We start from the raw sequence: 17,847 nt of genomic DNA, 5'->3' as shown, positions 1-17,847 counted from the left end.
CTTGCCCAACCGGTACCACCAGCGCATGGTTTCTGACTACATAGTGAAGTAATTGTAACATTGAACATTGTCTCGTAAATATAAATCGGAAACCTTTTCCTACCAATAAAATACTAAATAAAATAATTTTAAACAATCAAGATACACACATGAAAATTCAATATGAAATCTTGTAATTTGCAGGTTTTTTATTTACTTTAAATGCTTGGCGATTGAAATCGAACGATAAGGCACGATAAGTGCAGTCGAAAGGGAGTTTGATTTCGCTTATATGCTACGACACAGAACACGAAAGGGAGAGCGACGGACGAATACGTGTTAGCGAAAATGCTTTATTAGGACCCGCTTCTCTCTTTACACAACAAAAAACATATCCGACCGAACAATTATTATACAAATTATTTATTTTATATGTAATCGTTTTTACAAATTTTAATTTCAGATATTGGATCTTCCGTTCTTGGGGTCGAATAGGAACTAGTATTGGAAGCTCAAAAGTTGAAGAGTTTTGCTCGAGTGACTTGGCCAAAAGGAAATTTAAAGAAGTATATGCTGATAAAACTGGAAATGAATTTGAAAATCGTCAACATTTCGTTAAAATTACTGGTCGCATGTACCCCATAGAAATTCAGTATGATGATAGTCCCGAGATGTTGAACCAATGCGAAAATTCCATCGAATCTAAGTTGGAGGAATCTTTGCAAAATTTAATAAGATTAATGTTTGATGTAGACTTAATGAAAAGAACCTTGTTGGAATTTCATATTGATATGGACAAAATGCCTTTGGGAAAGCTTAGTGCACACCAGATTCAATCTGCATATAGTGTGGTAACTGAACTTTTTAAGTTGATAGAATCCAGATCCACTGTTGCAAGTCTTATTGACGCAACAAATAGGTTTTATACATTAATTCCTCACAACTTTGGGGTTCAATCTCCAAAATTAATTAAAACACATAAACAAATTGAAGACTTGCGACAAATGCTTGATTCGTTAGCTGAGATCGAGATAGCATGCAGCTAAATCCAAAGGATAAGATGCAGCTGATAAGATTAATCCTTTGGACAAGCATTATGCAGAGTTAAAAACTCAGTTAGATCCATTAAATAAAAATAGTGAAGAGTATTCTATTCTTAGCAAGTATGTTAAAAATACTCATGCTTCTACCCATGGCTCTTACGATTTAGAAATTGTGGATGTGTTTAAAGTGGCTCGCCAAGGAGAAGCAAGGCGTTATAAACCTTTTAAGAAGCTACATAATAGAAAATTATTATGGCACGGATCTCGTTTAACTAATTATATTGGAATATTATCCCACGGCTTAAAAATAGCTCCTCCAGAAGCCCCACCGACCGGTTATATGTTTGGAAAAGGAATTTATTTTGCTGATATGGTATCGAAATCAGCAAATTATTGTTGTACAAGTCAAAAAAACTCAACTGGATTAATGCTTCTTTCTGAAGTTGCATTGGGTGATATGTTGGAATGTACTGAAGCAGAGTATGTCACAAAACTACCAAAGGACAAACATAGTTGCTTTGGTCAGGGACGCACAATGCCAGATCCGAAAATGAGTTATGTGAGAAAAGATGGAGTCGAGATACCATTTGGAAAATCAGTTACTAATGCAAATTTTAAGTCGACTTTATTATATAATGAGTACATAGTATATGATGTTGCGCAGGTTAATCTTCAGTACTTGTTTGTTATGAAATTTAATTATAAATATTAAAGCACATATAAATCCACATTTTTAATTATAAACTAAAGAATAAATAAATTATTAATGAATTTGGATTCCTAAAATATAATGTAGTTCAACTGCTTAAACTACAAAACTCAGGTTTGTTTATAAATTTACTTACGCTTAAAAACTAGAAATACAACCAAGAATAAACGCAATAGTCCAGTTCCGCGACTATAAGATACCCGTTACTTTTTATCCAATTTTAAAATAAAAATTATGCTGTCAGTAATTGACGCCGTGAATAATTTTACTAACGCTCCCTTTTGTAAGAAATGATTGTGGTGTCATTGCCCATGTGGGCCTCATACCCACAATTTTTTAATAAACTGTAAAATAATATTCAGGCTTAAAAGTTTGTTGGCAAATCCATAGATATTAAAACTAAAAAAAATCAATTTAAATTTTATTGACAATACAGTTCTCGTGGTCGTGTGCTATAAGCTGCGGTGGAATCTCTGGAAACGGATTGCTTGATTCTAACTTTCTAGCTTTAATAGTGTCCAAGACAAGAAAATAAATAAGCTTTGGTAGAACTATTTGAAACAGCATGCTTAACACTACCTTCCAATCACTTATAGTTACCGAGTCAAGTGTATCTCTTATAGTTCCTCAGGTCTCAGTGTTCATACGGGCAGAAGTACTGACGGACATGACTAAATCGGTTTGGCTATTAGCTCTGTTTAAGAAGTTATACACTTTGTTGCGATAGATAGTAAACTGCTCACTTTCTGTTAAGCTGTTAGTCCGGATGTTATATGTCTTACTTTTCCATTTTGATACTCGAGGGAAGCGAAAGTAGAGTAAGTAATATCATTGTAATTCCTGGTCATTTAAGGTGCTTGTGGAGTACCAGCGCTTAACCAATTTGAAGATCGGCAACATTTCTTTAAACTCTTTACTGGAGAAGCAAGATTGATGGCGACATGGCGACATCCTCTCCCAAGTGAAGGACGAGCTTGTGTCTGTAGGATGCATCGGAGCCAACTGCGTCAGCATAGGCTATCAGAAGTGTGCTGCTCTAGAGGATGGCGGAGTAGGATGGGTCTGTGTAAAATATGATGTTGCTGTCCATGCACAGAACTCGATCAAATCAGAAGAGCTGATCAGTGTGCCCTCTCCTCTCTTTAAAAAACAAAAAACATATCTGACCGAACAAAGAAAAGCTTAGTGCACACCAGATTCAATCTGCATATAGTGTGGTAACTGAACTTTTTAAGTTGATAGAATCCAGATCCACTATTGCAAGTCTTATTGATGCAACAAATAGGTTTTATACATTAATTTCTCACAACTTTGGAGTTCAGTTAGATCCAATCAACAAAAATAGTGAAGAGTATTTTATTCTAAGCAAGTATGTTAAAAATACTCATGCTATTACCCATGGCTCTTACGATTTAGAAATTGTGGATGTGTTTAAAGAGGCTCGCCAAGGGGAAGTAAGGCGTTATAAACCTTTTAAGAAGCTACATAATAGACAATTATTATGGAACGGATCTCGTTTAACTAATTATACTGGAATATTATCCCACGGCTTAAAAATAGCTCCTCCAGAAGCCCCACCGAACGGGTATATGTTTGGAAAAGGCATGTATTTTATTTATGCTGATATGGTATCGAAATCATCAAATTATTGTTGTACAAGTCAAAAAAACTCAACTGGATTAATGCTTCATTCTGAAGTTGTATTGGGTGATATGTTGGAATGCACTGAAGCAGAATATGTCACAAAACTACCAAAGGACAAACATAGTTGCTTTGGTCAGGGACGCACGATGCCAGATCCGAAAAAGAGTTATGTGAGAAAAGATGGAGTCGAGATACCATTTGGAAAATCAGTTACTAATGCAAATTTTAAGTCGAATTTATTATATAATGAGTACATAGTATATGATGTTGCGCAGGTTAATCTTCAGTACTTGTTCTTTATGAAATTTAATTATAAATATTAAAGCACATATAAATCCACATTTTTAATGATAAACTAAAAAAATAAATAAATTATTAATGAATTCGGATTCCTAAAATATAATGTAGTTCAACTTTTTAAATTACAAAACTCAGGTTTGTTTATAAAATTACTTACTATTAAAAACTAGAAATACAACCAGGAATAAACGCAATAGTCCAGTTTCACGAAGTAGTTAGTTTTCGCTAGTTCTGGCACAGATTTATGGGCTATTAAACTGTCACAACAACATGGTTTCCCCCACCCCGAAACCCATTATCCGTCGTCTCCTGTGATAAGGATTCCCCCTCGTGCCCGGACTATCGGCGTGCACTGGCTGTGCAGGATTAGATTCTGCTACACCAAAGCCCCTAAAGGTAATCCCACATGAGAAACATATATTTGTTTCTCGGCTTTCCGAGGATACGTCTGAGTCAGACGTATTGGCATACATACAAGCCATAACGAAAGCCGACATTAAGGTGGATAACATAACTAAATTTAAATATCATTATAACAGAATAGTATCATCATTTAAGATTCGCGTCCCCTCGGTGGAATTTGACAAAATGTGCTCAACCAAGTTCTGGCCGGAACACATTTTCGTCCAAGAACATCGACCGGGACATAAAAAAAAGAAACTTAAACGACCTGCGGCGGTAAAACTGCCCCAAACAAAAGCCACTGAGCAAACCCTCGCAAAAAACTAACATCGTCTCTCATTCTTTCCTATCAGAACACAAAGGGGTTGCGTACTATGCTTCCTACTTTGTTTTCTGAGAGCTTCTCTTTTGCATCCCAAATAATTGTTTTTACCGAAACATGGCTGGTTTTGGAAATTCTTAGCTCTGAAATTTTTCCGAGTAGGTATGTAATATACAGGCTTGATCGATTACTCGGATCTGGGGGTGGAGTGTTAATTTCTGTCGACTCTAAACTTGTATCCGCTTCCTGGTAGGTTTTTATTTATTACATGTTCTTACATCCCTCCCAAGTCCGACCCATCCACGTATGACTTGCACCTAGCGGCCATACAGTCCGTTTTTACGTTATTATCAGATGTTAGTGGTTCTGGGTGATTTTAACATACCACAAATTAACTGGTCAAAAAATGAAAATAGTTTAGCTTTAACACCTTCCTCGCATAATGATTTTATTGCAGGTATGTTAGACATGACCCTGGAACAAATTAACCATGTTAAAAACTCTTTAGGTCGGTTACTCGATCTATGCTTAATCTCAGATTCGGACTCCGTATATATATCTAGGGTTCCAGCACTTACATGCCCGGAAGATCTTTATCATCCCACTCTGGAGCTGGCGATCGATGTTGGACCACTCCAAACGACTGAGCCTACTAGGGCTGTCAAAAAGGTTCGATGTTTTAGCATGTCAGACTTTCTTAAACTTAATATTCTTATCTCTGATTTTGACTGGTCTCTACGCATGCAATGATATGACTTCAGCTTTAAACATATTCTACCATGCATTAAACCTAATTTTTGATATATGTGTTCCGATGAGGTACCCGTCCAGAACGGATAACCCTCCTTGGTATACCAAGGGCTTAAGCACCTTAAAAAATATAAAGTTCAGGCTTCAGAACAAATACCTTAAAACTAGAACTCCGCTTAGTTACTCTCAATACTTAATTGCTCGGTAAAATTTTACCGTGCTTAACGCTCAGTGTTATACAAATTATTTAGCTCGTTGTAGGACCCAATTTTCACAGGATCCGAAACAGTTTTATAATTTCGTTAAGACTAAGCGTAGACCTTAAACGTTTCCTTCAGCACTAACGTTTGAAAACTCAACGGCGAGAAGTGATCAGGCAATAGCCGATATGTTCGCCAAGTTTTTTCAAACCACATATTCACCTTCGACAACCGCTAGGCAGCCTTATGTCTACGGTGTTCCACAATCGAACCTCGTCACGCGACCTTTTCTATCTAAGAGTGGTATTCTTAAGGATCTTCAGAGTATTAAGCCGACCTACTCTCCGGGCCCCGACGGCGTTCCCGGCTGTGTGCTTAGGTACTGCGCGTCTTCCATTTGCAATCCTCTTCTCAAACTGTTTAACCTCTCGCTGGAAACGACTTCGTTTCCCCCTATTTGGAAGGAATCTTTCATCAATCCTTTACACAAGAAAGGGAAAACTTCGGATGCTGGTAATTATAGAGGTATCTCTAAATTATCAGCAATTCCTAAACTCTTTGAGAAAATTATTGTGCCCCATTTGCAACACCAGTGTAGATCAGTAATATCTCCATATCAACATGGTTTTATGACTCGACGGTCTACAACTACAAACTTACTTGAATTTACCTCTTATGTCATTACTGGGTTCCGAAAAAGTCTTCAGACAGATGTCATCTACACTGACTTTAGTAAAGCATTTGACTCTGTAAATCACTCACTTTTAGTTCATAAACTTGACTTAATCGGATTCCCATGCGATCTTCTTTAGTGGGTTGAGAGTTATCTGACTGGTAGAACGCAACGTGTTTTATTTAAAGATGTCTTGTCTGGTCCGATTTATGCTTCATCCGGTGTCCCTCAGGGAAGCCATTTAGGTCCGCTATTTTTTCACATTATTCATGACCTTCCAATCGCTTTAAGAAATTCTTTTATTTTAATGTACGCAGATGATGTGAAACTTTGTATTCAATATAATGATGCGTGCTACCAGAGAAAACTACAATCTGACCTTAACAACTTTCAATTTTGGTGCTCTGCAAACTTACTAAATCTTAACGGCTCTAAGTGTAAAGTAATGACCTTCAGTCGCTCTAAGCCGTTAATATCCACTTATACACTTTGTGGTGTAACCCTAAATAGAATTAAGCTAGTAGACGACTTAGGTGTCCTATTGGATGCCAAACTTACATTTTCCGACCACATATTTTCCATGGTTAACAAAGCCAGAGGTGTGTTAGGTTTAATAAAAAGATGGTTGAAGGAATTTAATGACCCTTACGTAACCAAAACTTTATTTGTCTCTCTCGTTCGTCCGATCTTAGAGTATGGATCTTGCGTCTGGACCCCCAGTACGCGGTCCACCATCACCGTATAGAATCAATTCAAAAAAGCTTTCCCTTATTTGCTCTTCGTGGCCAAAATTGGGATGCAAATCCATTGGATTTCTGAAAGTTATGACCCTTTGCTATCTCTTGGGCGAGTCCACCTGGGAACTGACCCCTACCCTCAAGTGTGCGTTCGGGTCTGCTTGTGCGCGGAGCTGCGAACTCACCCCAACACTCAAGTGTGTGCTAATATCTGCTTGTGCGCGGAGGGGTGGAAATTTATTTTTAATCGTTTTAATGAAAAGTTGCAGTTTTTAAGTTGCAATCGTATAAAAATTTAATGAAAGTTTATTATTATTATATTATTATATTATTGAAAAATGCTTTCCAATGACACCAAACACACCAAACGTAATGTAATGATCTTGGACTCCTATGACCTATACCCGAAATATAGAAATTGGAAAGCATTTTGTCTGAATTCTCTGGATCTGAGCGGAAAAGTCTCCAAGCTACCGGAATTACACAAGCGAACTCTGGAGTTTACCCAATACTACAAGCAGCTTGAGGTTCCGTTCATCGTGTACGCCGACTTTGAATGTGTACTTGAGCCCAGAAATATTGAAGTAAGCCCAAAATTATTTAATTTAAACTCTCATATACCTATAGCTTATGCTTATTATAAAATATTAAGTGGGGCTTTGATTCTAAGCTAGATAAATTTGTAATAAACACAGGTAGTAACGCATGATCAAATGTTATAGACTCTCTTGCACAATTTTAAACCAATCATAATGACTCCTGAAGACGAGTTTGAATTTCAGGATTCATTTAATTGTCATATTTGTAAAAAAAATATTATTAAAAGATAGAGTTAGGGATCATTGCCATTTAACAGGTTTATTTAGGGGTGCAGCTCATTCTAAAAGTAACTTGGAATGTTTAGGTGAGGGGCCATTGTGCCGCCGCTCATCCACGCTGAAGAGCTCATCCGCGCCGAAGAGCGCATCCACGCTGAAGAGCTCATCCGCCCTCTCCCCTCTCTGCACAATCTTGCACTCTCGCTCTCTCGGGTCCAACTACAGCGGTCGGCCGTCGGCGATCGTCTTTTTTCTTATGCTAAGCTAAGTTTAGTCAGTTTTTCTGTATGAAGTGAATAAAGCTGACGGGTCTCTCCACGACTCCCCCGACTTCCGCCACCATCTTATCTGCGATCAAGAGGCATCTTTTTGCGGCAACACCGCCCCACTACAACATTTTGGTCCTTCGAGCCGGATCTTCTGGATATTCTGGATATTTTGGATACTCTGGATACCTTTTCTACCAGCAGTTCTCGGCAGTTTTCCGCCAAGAGGTAAGTACGACTTTTTTTTCCGTCTCCGTCTCTCTGCCGGTCTTCAGCAGTGGTACGAACATTAAACTTCGTTTACACTGCTGCAAGATTTTGTTTTCCTTCCGTGTCAACTCCAAGTCCGAGATTTCCGACACAACGGCAGTGTGAGATTTTCTACTCTTCTTCGTCTTCATATTCTGCCAATTTTTCCATCCGACTCCGGTTTGTGTGCCGCCATTATCCTCGCCGTTTTCGTCCTCCCCGTTATTTGCTATTCCGCTATTCGCTTGCCAACGGTCGAGGCATATGTGCATACATATAATATACACACATACAACCATACATGTTCTTTTTTTTTAATGCAATTAATCCGCGAAAAATTTACCAAGTGAACAGTGAAATTGTGTGGTGTTTTTTTACACCACACAGCTTTCTGTTCCTTCATTTGTACAGTCCACAGTCCACTGTGCCAACCTAGGCCTCACGTACATACATATACTTACATATATACATACTTGTATGCATGCTATATATTTTCTGCCTCCAATTTCAGGAAATAAATACATGACAAAATTAAACTGATATAAAATCTGTTTAAAAAAAAAAACCGCCATTTCACTACAAATCCGTGATTGTGTCGCCTAAGTTCCCAACCTCGCCGCCTCAGTAGCCGTGTTGTGTTTTTATTAGGTGCTGTTTTTTTTCCTTTGGGGTGAATTACGAACGGTACATGTCCATTCTCCGTGCCTTTAGCGCAGCTTCTACTCCGCATCAGGCAACATCCGCCTACAATCTCAACAAACCTCGTCTACTTCTGGGTTGGTTTTTTTTTTGGTTCCTGAAGTTGTTGTTTCACATTCGATTTGTGCCGCACACGATCTTCCTTTCGACATCGGCGCCGCTAGTACCCACTAGTCCCTTGTGATCGCAATCCATCCGCGATCTCACCGTTCTTATCTTTTTAGTGTGACCGGCCACCGCTTCGAACGAGGCCCCTATTGCGCAAGTCAGTCGATAAGCGCTGACCAGCGAATTGATTTTTGAGAATGCCCACGGGAGACGACAAAAATCCGCGTCCGATCCCAGCCATCAGTTTGGACAGATCTCAATCCGCATCTCCGCGGACGCCTATTTTGAAGCCTAAGGCGACCAGGGCCATGTCAAGGGCAAAGAGTGACGAAAACGTCAATACAATCCCCGATCCTTCACAGAGGCAGACTCGCTCCGTTGTACAAATGACTCAAAGTTCGGTCGAAGTGGCGCTGAAAAAGTTCATCGCTACAACAGATCGAATTAGCCAATTTGAGGCCAACATCTATACCCCGGGAGCGCCAGAAACGGAAATAGGCTCCCAATACATGTGCGAAGTCCATCGAGACCAAATTCGGGCACTCTCGGAGAAGGTGGAGAAGTGCTATGAGAGCTGCTCCGATTTGCTCGCCGTGTCCGACGACAATTTGGCCACCTCAGCAGTGCTGGAATCGAAGTACAGCTACTGTTACTCCGTATATTCGAGGGGTATTGCCCAGCTTCGGGAGAAAATTGCCTCCCAATCCACTCAGGCTTCCGTCAATGTCCACACGCCCGCGTCTACAGGCTGTCGGTTACCTCCAGCGGTTACCTTCGGTGGCCCACCTTTAGAGACTTGTTCACGGCCATTTACATCCAAAACTCGCGGCTCACTCCGTTAGAGAAGTTGTTCCACTTGCGGTCCAAAACAAGTGGTAACGCACACGCCATTGTTTCTAAGGCTCCGCTTACCCATGAGGGGTTTGTCGCAGCTAGGCAAAGCCTCACAGACCGTTTTGAGAACCGGCGGCTATTGGTCAATAGCCAGTTGAAGATCCTTTTCAACCTCCAGGCTATTTCTCAAGAGTCTGGGGTCGCGCTGAGGGAACTGCAAGCCACCATTCAGAGTTGTCTGACAGCCCTAGAAATGTCAGCCATCAATGTTGAGGCCTGGGGTTGTCTCCTGGTCTTTATGATTTCCTCGAAGCTCCCCAAGGTCACACTTTCTATGTGGGAGCAATCCGTTCATAATAAGGCCGAAATTCCAACATGGAAGGAATTAGATAACTTCCTGACAGAGCGCCATCACACTCTGGAGGCCATCGACGACGTCAGGCCTAGTGGCTCCGGGCAATCTCCGCCAAGGTCGGGGCTTCCTACTGCCCCTGCACGGAGGCTCAATTCGTACGAGACTCGAGTGGCTCCGGGCCAAAAGGGATGCGATCTCTGTTCGAGGGAGAACCACCCTATCTGCTTATGTCCGCGTTTCCTAGAAATGAACGTGGACTGGCTCTCCGACTACATTAAGAGGAAGCAGTTATGCTTGAACTGTTTTGCCCGAGGGCACCAGCAGCGAGACTGCACGAGCGCCCATACCTGCTTCACATGCCACAGCCGACACCACACCCTCCTGCACCGCGGCAATCCGTTCGCTACCGCTCCAAGTCCGCCTACTCCAGCAAGGGCTCGACCCGCACAAAGTGCCAGAAGCACAAACGGCTCAGAAGATCAATCGGATGTGCAGGTGTGCTTCGCTTACGGGTCTGGAGCCGTCCTACTGGGCACTGCCCTTATCAACGTGTGCCATTTGGGGTGCAGTTTCCAGGCAAGAGCACTGATAGACTCAAGGTCCGAAGCGACGTTCATAACTGAACGAGTGTTCAACCTTGTCAAGCTCCCCTTCAAGACGATTTAAGCCCAAGTGTCCGGTCTTAATCACACCATTTCCGCGCAGTCTACTGAATTGTGCCACTTCTCCATTGGGGCTGCCCGACATTCCCCTGGCGGACCCCAACTTCTTTGAAAGCTCCCAAGTCGATGTGTTAATAGGAGCTGACATTCTTCAGTCCATTCTCCTCGGTAATACCAGGGCTAACGTCTGCGGGTCGCTTCTCGGTCAGGAAACCATTTTTGGATGGGTGCTGACAGGCCCATTATCTCCAGCCATCTCCAGCCATTATCTCCAGCAGTTCCGCTACCTACTATCTTCCACATCATGCCGTCTTCAAGCCCGGAAGCACCACCAAGGTGCGGGTAGTCTTCAATGCTTCGAGTCCGTCCGCAAACGAGACCAGTCTGAACGACATTCTGTAGGCGGGCCCGGTCTTACAATCCGACCTGACGAGTCAACTCCTAAAGTGGCGATACTTTAGGTTTGTCTTCAACGCCGTCATCGAGAAGATGTGCCGGCAAATTTAAGTAGACCCCAAGCACACTCCGCTCCAACTTATTTTGTTTCGCAATCCCGATGGGGAAATCCGCGACTACGAATTAAAAACGGTCACCTACGGTGTCAATTGTGCCCCGTTCCTAGCGATCCGTGTCCTGCAACAGCTCGCTGACGATGACGTTCCAATGTCCCTGTCCATTGTGCTGTCTCGTAGCTCTGCCCGTAGTTCCAAATCGAACATCACACCAATTCTGATAACGCTATTGTGTTTCTTCATCATAGTTCCGCCAGTCATATTCAGTACGATGTCGCCACGTCCACGCAGCGCCCAGTCACTGGAGAGCAGATGTACTCGAGGTACACAGTCCTACCGATGCCGAGTCAGCAGTGGGATCCATCCTTTGAAGAAATGTCGGCGCTTTCTACGTCTCAGCGCCGAGAAGCGGCTCCGGGCGGTTCTCGTGAACCGGTATTGCTCCAACTGCCTGGCTCCGACGGATTGTGCCGGCGTGGGGACTGCTGTAGAACGTGTGGTCAGGATCACCACTCGCTGCTGCACCTCGTAGAGAAGCCGCGGGCTTGGCGCCAGCCGCGTCAAGAGGAGCACCGTTCACGGAGCGCGGGAGACAGTACACGGAGTGTCTCAGCTGGCGCTCAGCCGTCGTCCGTCAAATCCCGGCGTGGTTCGGTTGCTTCTCGGCCGGACTCACAAGCCGGTCCACGGCCATCGACTTCCCGGCGCTCGTCGGCAGCTCCTCAGCATTCTTCCGCCACTGGCCGGCAAGCTTCAGGTGCTCCACGGCCTTCGTCCGCCACTCATCGAGTGCCGTCCACCGCTCGTCCGCCCGCGTCATCCGCGCCTAGGCAACTTTCCGCGTCAACGTTCTGCCGACCGCGCTAGTGCGCATTGACACCGGGACCCGGATCTTCAACACGTGGGCCCTTATCGACCAGTGTACGCCCTCGAGCTGCATCGACGCATCGCTAGCGGCGTGCTTCCGTCTGCCCACTACCAGCGTGGGGGACGAACAAGTTTGTTCGGCCACCGTGGGTTCCAAAATGGATGATAGCGTTCGGCTGGAGGTCGTTTTCAAAATCGAGCCTCACTTGCGCGTTCGTACGCCGTTTCGAGAGCTGAGCGAGGCGGTGCGTGCCCACTTCCGAGGCGTGACATTGGCGGATGAGCGGTTCTATCTGCCAGCGACGATCTCCGTTGTCCTGGGCGCGGATATGTACCCGCGTATCATGCAGCCGGGCTTCCTGAAGATCCAGGACGGGCTGCCGGTGGCCCAGAGCACCGTTTTTGGATGGGTCGTGTCCGGAGCCTGTCACCAACCGTAGCGACGAAGGAGCTGTTGCAACCCGAGTGATTGCAAGGGGGGCGGGATGTTTAGGTGAGGGGCCATTGTGCCGCCGCTCATCCACGCTGAAGAGCGCATCCGCGCCGAAGAGCGCATCCACGCTGAAGAGCGCATCCGGGCTAAAGAGTGCATCCGCGCTAAAGAGCGCATCCGCGCTAAAGAGCGCATCCGCGCTAAAGAGCGCATCCGCCCTCGCCCCTCTCTGCACAATCTTGCACTCTCGCTCTCTGGGGTCCAACTTCAGCGGTCGGCCGTCGGCGATCGTCTTTTTTCTTATGCTAAGCTAAGTTTAGTCAGTTTTTCTGTATGAAGTGAATAAAGCTGACGGGTCTCTCCACGACTCCCCCGACTTCCGCCACCATCTTATCTGCGATCAAGAGGCATCTTTTTGCGGCAACACCGCCCCACTTCATCATGGAGTATAGACTATGTAAATTATACCTGTGTTTTTCCATATTCTGAATTTTCTGGATCTGCGGATGCTGCTCTAAGACATAAGACTGTTATTATATAAAATTAAGTGTGCCTTTGAATCTAAGCTAGATAAAATTGTGATAAAAACAGGTAGTAACGCAGGATCAAATTTTGTAGACTCTTGACAATTTTAAACCAATCATAATGACTTCTGAAGACGAGTTTGAATTTCAGGATTCATTAAATTGTCATATTTGTAAAAAAAATATTATTAAATGATAGAGTTAGGGATCATTGCCATTTAACAGGTTTATTTAGAGGTGCAGCTCATTCTAGATGTAACTTGACTATGTAAATTTATACCTGTGTTTTTCCATAATTTTTCTAAGTATGATTTATTTATTGAAGACTTGGCTAAAATTTCTGATAGTATTAATGAAATCCCAGTAAAAAAAGAAAAATATATTTCGGTGTCCAAAACCATAAAAACTTCAAATATAAACCATTTCGAAATTCTATTTCTTGACACATTCAGATTTATGCCATCAATTTTAGATACCCTTGCTTCTGATTTAATTGATAATCAGATAAATAGAGTAAAAAGATTTTTTAAAAATGAAATAGAATTCAGGCTTATGCGTAAAAAGGGTATCTTTCCTTATGAATATTTAGATTCAGCTAGTCGACTGGAGGAAACCTCCCTACCATCAAAGGAATGCTCTCAAGAGTTGTAGAGTTGTATTTAAAAACTGATGTTTTCCTATTGACTGATATATTTGAAAATTTAAGAAAAATATGTTTACAAATTTATTCATTACACCCTCAGATGCTCAGTTTTTACTACACCAGGTCTATCTTGGGCAGCCATGTCAACTAGAGTTATTAGTAGATAATAGCATTCGAGGGGGCTTAGTACAATGTTGTCATAGATAGACAAAGGCAAATAACAAATACTTAACAGATTTTGATCCAACAAAGGAATCATCCTTTATAATGGAAAATCTTGAAAAACGTGTAGAGGTTAAATTGGTAACTATGTACATGGGAGTCTACAGATGTTCATAAACTCGGTCGAAAAAAAGATTGTGCTAAAAATTTAATTTTAAAATTCAATTTTAATAGTACAACTAAAATAAATGACGAGTTCTATGCCATCCAAATGAAAAAAACTTTCTGTAGTATTTGACAAGCCAATGTATTTGGGTTTTGCTGTATTGGACTTATCAATGTGGAAAATGTATGATTTTCATTACCAATACATGAATCCCAAATTTCAAGAAAATGTAGTTTTAAATTACATGGATACAGACTCATTTATCTATACTATAAAAACTGATGATTTTTATAAGGATATTCGTGGTGATATTGAATCAAAATTTAATAAACCGATTATTCAGATAGAAGAAGCGATTTATATAATTTTAAAAAAGTTAATAAAAAGAGGTTCGGATATTTTAAATATGAGTTGCATGGAAAACTAATGAGTGAATTTATAGGTCTATGCTCCAAACCTTATAGTTATTAAATAGACGAAGTTAAAAATCCTTATAATAAAGCAAAAGGTGTGAGTTCCAGAAATTTAACTATAGATCATTATAAAAATGTATTACTCACTGGAACTCCACTATATGGTAGTAGGACAATGTTTAGATCAAGGGCACACAAAATATCAACAAATAGGGTATATAAGAATATGCTTTGTGCTAATGCTAGTAAAAAAACGTAAACATAATGAAACAGAGTTTGCAATGTTAAATCACGATGATCATGGTACTCTATCAATAAAACATAAAAGGTTAACGGAAAAGTATAAGAAAGCATAAGAATATGCTTTGTGCTAATGATAGTAAAAAAACGTAAACATAATGAAACAGAGTTTGCAATGTTAAATCACGATGATCATGGTACTCTATCAATAAAACATAAAAGGTTAACGGAAAAGTACATTGTGGATAGTATCAATTTCTTAGAACTTGAAAATATATTCTTAAGAGATATAATAAATGAGAGAAATACAGATGTCAATACATTAAATGAACTTAGAGATAAGCAAGTAAACATAGAACAAGAACTATTTTATAAGTCAATTGAATTGGAAATGTTTTATTTTGATCGAGATTGTGGTAAATATAAGTAAAAAAAAATAAATTGTAAAAAAACATATAATATTTTATTAAAATTGTTAGTATACACATTATAAATTTGTACATTTATATGTATGTAAATATATTTATTAAATTTAATTATATGTTATAAGTTATATATATATTTGTACTATAAAATTTCATCTTTCGATTCCTCCAGAGACATATAACCGAAACCAGTTTTCATACCAAGTGGAGTGGATGTTGTAGGATCGTTTATTATCTTTTTTAATAATTTTAGTATATTAAGTTTAAAATAAAAAATAAAATAAAATAATAAAATAAATAAAAAAACAAATAATAAAAGAAAATAAATAAAATAAAAATGAAAATGAAAATAAAAATAAAATAATATTTTTATATGTTTTCAAATCATGATCATTATAGTTTTGGGGGTGTTTATGAAATATAAGAGAGTACAGACCAGGAGTTAACTCTCAGCTCATTCCTTTAGACAAATGAATCTTATTATCAATAATTTTTAGTTCACTATTCCCTAATGTTAATTCATTATCTAAACTTGTTTAGGTCCGTAAGCCTTGTCAAATATATTTTCCCGGCTCAAATGACTGATATTAAAATCATAATTTTAATTATCTATCTCGAATTCTATATTTAAATTCCCTCATTTCATTTTTTTTTATAGGGATTGATATAGCTTCCGGCTCACTCCCTTTGTCCACATCATCATTATATATTTCGCCTTTCTTTTTTTTTTTCAAACTCATTTGTTTGTAAAAAGAAATCATTATACGAATCACAATCATTCATAGATCGGTATTGAGATAAGTTTCGTTTTGTCTGATTTTGTCTCCCATTGGTTGTATAGTACAAAACATCGTCATCTGTCATATCATTCTCATATTCTTCTTCTTCTCATTCTTCATTTTCGTATAATTCACGTTCAGCCTTGGCTCCTACATTTATTTTTAAAAATGTCTGCTTTTTATTTTCGTTAACAAGTTCATTTAAAGGTTCTGTAATAGGTTTAAATGTTTCCTCCGACTCCAACTCATCAAACTTTCTCTTCAAGGCAGATATTACTTTTGTTAACTGAGCTAACACATTCATTATTAAAACCTGCATAAATTTAGATAAAATAATTTTTAAAAATTTTATATTATCTTTTTCTAATCACTCTTCAGTTACTCGATCTATACTGTTTAAAAAATAGTTTTTCTATTTTTTTTATATTTTTTTTTACTTATTTCTAAATATAAATTATCATCCTTTTTTTGAATATTAAATTTCCCATCAACCATTTCCACAATAAACTCCTCCCGATGTGTCTACCTTTCCGGGGTGTATAGAAAGTAATCATCTAACTCCAGAACAAGGGATTTTCCAATCTTAGTCCTTTTACACTCCGCCTTGAAGATGGGGAACATTACATTTTCAGGCATCCTTGCCTTTGACAAAATAGATTTCTTATTACATCTATTGAATTCTTGAGTCTCAAGCTCTGTTCGTTTTGCATTATTTTCAACATCAATTGGTATGAACGCTGTTCTTCATCGTTGAAATAACAAACCAAACTTGTCGGATTAACAGGTGTCGCATCGTTCTTCTCGTTGAAATAACAAACCAAACTTGTCGGATTAACAGGTGACTTCCTATTATTCTCGTCAGTAGGATCGAATTCGACTTCTGCAGTCTCCTCGTTCTTGTAGTTGTTGTTCTCTGTGTTCATTTTATTATATATATTGCTTTTTTTTGTTTAGCAGTTAGTTTTGTTGTTTAGCAGTTGTTTTTTTTTTGTTGTTTACCAGTTGTTCTTTGTTGTTTAGCAGTTGTTTTATGTTGTTTAGCAGTTGTTTAACAGTTGTTTTTTGTTGTTTAGCAGTTTTTTTGTTGTTGTTTAGAAGTTGTTTTTTGTTATTTAGCAGTTGTTTTTTGTTGTTTAGCAGTTGTTTTTTAGTTGTTTAGCAATTATTTTTTGTTCACTTGTACAACGTCTGTTGAATGTAAAGTCGAAACTTCGACTGTGAATTTTAAAGTAGGCAGTCCCTATAGTAGGCAGTTCTATAGGTGGTTGTAGATTTCCGAAATTATCAAAATAATGTACGAGTATATCATTTTTATTTTTGTTATATGCGACCCAATGTGTACCACTTGATTGTGAATCATCTAGGTTTACTATACCACATTCTCGAATTCATGGAGAGCGTGGAAGTAAATCCCTCATAAATACTCCTCGAAGATTTGGTATATAATTTTGAGCAAAAGTTGTAATTTAATGTAATGTTGTTTATTGTTTTTGCAATGGCTACACTTCCACTAGCTAAACTACCGAGGGCACTTAGGGCAGTCAAAATTGGTACGATTGGTAAAAAAAACCACCAGTTTTGGGTATAAAAATTATTCTTGGTACTTTCACGTTTTTCTTTGAACCCATTGTCGATTGAACTGATTTTCGTTGTATAGAACACTCAAAGATTCAACGTGGCGTGAGTTTAGTTTCAATGGGAAATCTAAGTGGATAGATATTTACAAAAATTTGATATTTGATTACAATATGGGGTACATATAACCATAAGAATGAGCCCAATCAATGTCAACACATCTAATGAAAAACAAATATTACAAGACTCATATAATCACATAAAGATATATGTTGAGAGTAAACTACGAAATGGCGACCACGTTCGTATCAGCAAGTATAAACATGGGTTTGAAAAAGGGAAATCTTTAAAATTAGAA

The 17,847-nt window shown here is 39.6% G+C and overlaps 1 pseudogene; it reads left to right on the top strand.

Annotated features, from left to right (window-relative positions):
* Window positions 1–440: 440 nt before the first annotated feature.
* LOC108118071 lies at window positions 441–1,930 on the top strand (annotated as a pseudogene).
* The last annotated feature ends 15,917 nt before the right edge of the window (window positions 1,931–17,847 follow it).

Source organism: Drosophila eugracilis, unplaced genomic scaffold (genome assembly GCF_018153835.1).
Source record: "Drosophila eugracilis isolate 14026-0451.02 unplaced genomic scaffold, ASM1815383v1 contig_2029, whole genome shotgun sequence".
Lineage (NCBI taxonomy): Eukaryota > Metazoa > Arthropoda > Insecta > Diptera > Drosophilidae > Drosophila > Drosophila eugracilis.
This window is presented reverse-complemented; position numbering and strand designations above follow the sequence as displayed.